Source organism: Carlito syrichta, unplaced genomic scaffold, assembly GCF_000164805.1.
Source record: "Carlito syrichta isolate Samal-C Ts95f unplaced genomic scaffold, Tarsius_syrichta-2.0.1 Scaffold313361, whole genome shotgun sequence".
NCBI lineage: Eukaryota > Metazoa > Chordata > Mammalia > Primates > Tarsiidae > Carlito > Carlito syrichta.
Window position 1 is genome coordinate 214700 of NW_007257457.1, and position 4154 is coordinate 218853.

The 4154-nt window shown below is 42.4% G+C and overlaps 1 pseudogene; it reads right to left on the minus strand.

Moving 5' to 3' along the window:
• Positions 1-983: 983 nt before the first annotated feature.
• On the minus strand, positions 984-2890 carry LOC110596735 (annotated as a pseudogene).
• Positions 2891-4154: the final 1264 nt, after the last annotated feature.

Below are 4154 nucleotides of genomic sequence, written 5' to 3' on the forward strand. Positions count from 1 at the left end.
ATCTCTAGAGAGGGCTTCACTGATTATGCCATCCAAAATTTTTTCTCTCTCTGCCTCTACACCACCACCTCTACGACTCTTTTTATTCTCCACGTCTAGCCCGGTATAAAAGGGACAGTGAACTTACTATATTTTCTAGTTCTCTCTACCTACATATGCTATTGGGTCAAATGGCCGGACTCCTCTTTCACTCAGGTGAGTTCTCCTCTGGGAACTTCAGTGTTTTAAAATCTCTGTGGACCTTAGTTGAGACCATCCCAATTCATCAGAGGATTCAAAATAAAATGGGGTTGGAGTTGGGGCCTCCATCCCTTCCCTCCTTGAGGGTGCATACTCTTACTTCATGGCAGCTGCAAAGGCGTCAAGTGTCTCAAATATGGCCTATTCTAATTCACACCCAAAGAATTAGAATTATTATTCTAAAGTGATTCGTTCATTCATTCATTCATTCAATTTATAGTTATTTCTCTCACCTCAAATAGTGTTTAAGAACTTGATTTTAATGTTAGGTGATTTTAGGCCAGGCACAGTGTCTCATGCCTGTAATCGCAGTGCTTTGGGAGGCCAAGGCAGGAGGATTCCTTGAGGCCAAGAATTCAAGATCAGCTTGGGCAACATAGTGAGACCTCATCTCTACAAAAAAAAATCAAAAAATTAGCCGGATGTGGTGGTGAGCGCCTCTAGTCCCAGCTACTCAGAAGGCTGAGGCAGGAGGTCAGGGCTGCAGTGAGCTGTGATTGCACTCTGGCTTGGGTGACATAATGAGACTCTGACTCAAAAAAAAATGTTGGGTGATTTTGCAAATGACTAAGTGGGGTTTGACAGGTTTAACAGATTTGACAGGGGTTTGAACAGAAGACAGTGATGATGACTTTGACAGTTTCTTATCATCAACTTTTTTGAAAATCTTGTCAAAAGAAAACCAAACTCCAGCATCTTCTCTTGAAAAAAGAAACTGTACATCATATTATTTTTTCTTTTTTTTTTTCTTTTACTTTTTTTTTTGGCATTAACTTATATTTGCTCATCATGAAAACCAAAAGAAATTTGTATATCCAAAATTGGTAAACTTTACAAAATATTTAACATACGAGGAAGAGGTATATCTTACAGAATTATTTGGCTGTATCATAAGGCAATCAATGAAGACGGAATTTTTCTGAACAGAAATTTGGCATATGTGGAATTCTATAACATGACAATTCTCCATAAATCTGAAAGCTTGTAGTTACAGCAATATGATCACACCACATTGTCATTGCTATTGAACTTGGATGAAAGTAGACTGAATGAGAAAGGAACAAATTTGGTGCCTGCACCAATGTAGAATTTGTTCTGAAATTCTACCCAATGGAGGTGTATGGCGTGGAGAAATGCAGAAAGCCCTTCCATGATCAAAAGGATGAAAATGGTCAGAACTGCAAAGAGAGTAATAAATAGGAGCAGCAGCAAGATCCCGTAGGTGGTGTCCACACGGAGGGGCACGCGCATCAGCATGGCCCACAAGACGTCAGACAGTTATGCTTGAGCCAGGCTGAGGGCCCAGAGCCACAGGTAGGAATCGGTGTTGGAGATGCAGCCTAGACAGTACTCGATGGAATGGATCACCTGGGTCATCATGATTTCTCCAAAATTAAACTCTTCACACGTCATTTCTCTGCACCCATCCTCCATCTGGTTATTTCCCTCTTCTTATAAGTGTATAACCACTCCGGCTCACCCCAAAGCAGCTTCGTCCATTGTGTTGCCACAACAAAAAGAGTGGCTTTCACAAGAAGAGGACAGGGACAGACAGTGCTATGATGACAAGCAACACTCTCTGGACATGCTCCTGCCCAGTGTAAAGACTTTTTTTTTAGTCGAGGTCTTACTCCGTTGCCCAGGCTGGAGTGCAGTGGCATGATCACAGCTCACTGCCACTTTGACCTCCTGGGTCCAGGCAGTTCTTCCAACTTCCCCAGTAACTGAGACTACAGACACGTGCCACTACGCCCAGCTACATTTTTTTTTTTTTTTTTTTGTAGAGACAAGGTCTTGCTATGTTGCCTAGGCTGGTCTCAAACTCCTGGACTCAAACAGTCTTCTCACCTTGGCCTTCCAAAGTGCTGGGATCACAGGTGTGAGCCACCATACTTGGCCAGTTGCATTCTTAATAATTCCACATACTTGCATTTGTGTCAGTGGAATTTGTTTGCTTCTAATTCTGTTTATAGCTTTGAAGTTCTCTATTTCCTCTACACATTTTTATATAAAATATTTGAAGATGTGTCTCCAGAATTTTGTACAAGTTCTTTCATTATGTCTTTTTTTTTTTTCATAATGGAACATGTAATAAACCTTCCCACAGTTAATAAGTATTTGTTTTTGGACAAAGATTAGCTGTATCCAGCATGTGTAATAAGTTATATCCTTATTTTAATTGCTTTTTCACCAAAATTGGCCTTACAATTTTTTTAATATCAAAAAATTAGCCAGATGTGGTGGTGCATGCCTGTAGTCCTAGCTACTAGGGAGGTTGAGGCAGGAGGATCGCGTGAGCCCAGGAGGTCAAGGCTGCAGCGAGCTGTGGTCATGCCACTGCACTCTAGCATGGGTGACAGATTGAGACTCTGACTCAAAAAAAAAATGTCTTCAGGACAGTTAATACTATAGGTTGTCACTGTCACCTACATCTTGGTGTTTGCTCAAATCCTTTTCTAAAAATTAATGTCTTTGGGTGGAATTGGGGAATCTGTAAGCATATGAGTCACCTGAGAAAGGTTAGGAAGCAGGTAGCCCAAACAAAAGCTGGGGACCCAGGACATCCTAGCCCCCCCAATGACAAGCTGTTGGAGCCTCTGTCGAACCAAATGATGGGCTGAGTGGTGAGGTATCTGACTTTCGGTGGCATCTTTGTTGCACCAGGCCACGGACTCTTGGACCAGTGCATTGATTGCATAAGTAGGTGAACCCTTTTCATGCAAATATCTCTCTTCCCAACTGAAACACTGGTCATTCATTTATTCAAGAAGAATTGATTAAGCACCAACTGTGTGCCAGAAAACATGCTAAGTACTATCGAGAGGAGCCTGTGGAAGGCGTGGAAGTTACTTTTTAGCAGGAAGATAAATAGGTAAGCAAACAAACAATCAAAGCAGAAGATAATTACCTGTCATGTTAAGTGCTGCAAAGAAACAGGTAGTGAGATGTGGGAAGGTGAACTAGAGTGCTTTAAAGCAGCAGTCCCCAGCTTTTTTGGCATCAGGGACTGGTTTCATGGAAAACAATTTTTCCATAGACAGCAGGGAGAGGGGATGGTTTGGGGATGATCCAAGTGCATTACATTTATTGTGCACTTTATTTTCATCATCATTATTATTGAGTCAGAGTCTCACTCTGTCGCCCAGGCTGGAGTGCAGTGGCATGCTCACAGCCACCACAGCCTTGACCTGCTGGGCTCAGGTGACCCTTTCCCCTCAGCCTTCCAAGTAACTGAAACTACAGGTGTGCACCACCACACCTAGCTATTTTTTTTTTTTTTTAATTTATTGTAGAGAAGAGGTCTCACCATGTTGCCCAGGCTGGTCTCAAACCCTCAGGCTTAGGTAATCCTCTCACCTCTGCCTCTCAAAGTGCTGGGATTACAGGTGTGAGCCACTACACCTGGCTATTTCTATAATTATTACATTGTAATATATAATGAAATATATAGCATCAGCTCGACCTTAGATCATCAGGCATTAGATTTTCATAAGGAGCGTGCAACCCAGATCCCTCATATATGCAGTTCCGCAGTAGTGTTCATGCTCCTGTGAGAATCTAATGCTGCCGCTGATCTTACAGAAGGTGGAGCTCAGGTAGTAACGCCAGCGATGCGGAGTGGCTGTAAATACAGATGAAGCTTTGCTTGCTTGCCTGCTGCTATTCACCATCTGCTGTGTGGCCTGATTCCTAATAGGCCGCAGGCCACTATCTATGGCCTGGGCATTGGGAACCCCTGTTTAGAGTCTCTGAGTAGGTGGCATTTGAGCACTACCTAATGAGGAAGATGAGATCGTAGATGGGAAGTGTCTAGCCTCATTAAATTTTAGAAGGAGAGCATTCTAGGCAGAGGGGAAAAAAAATACTGAATTCCTAGGAGACAGGAAACAGCTTTCTTTTTTTTTTTTTTTTTT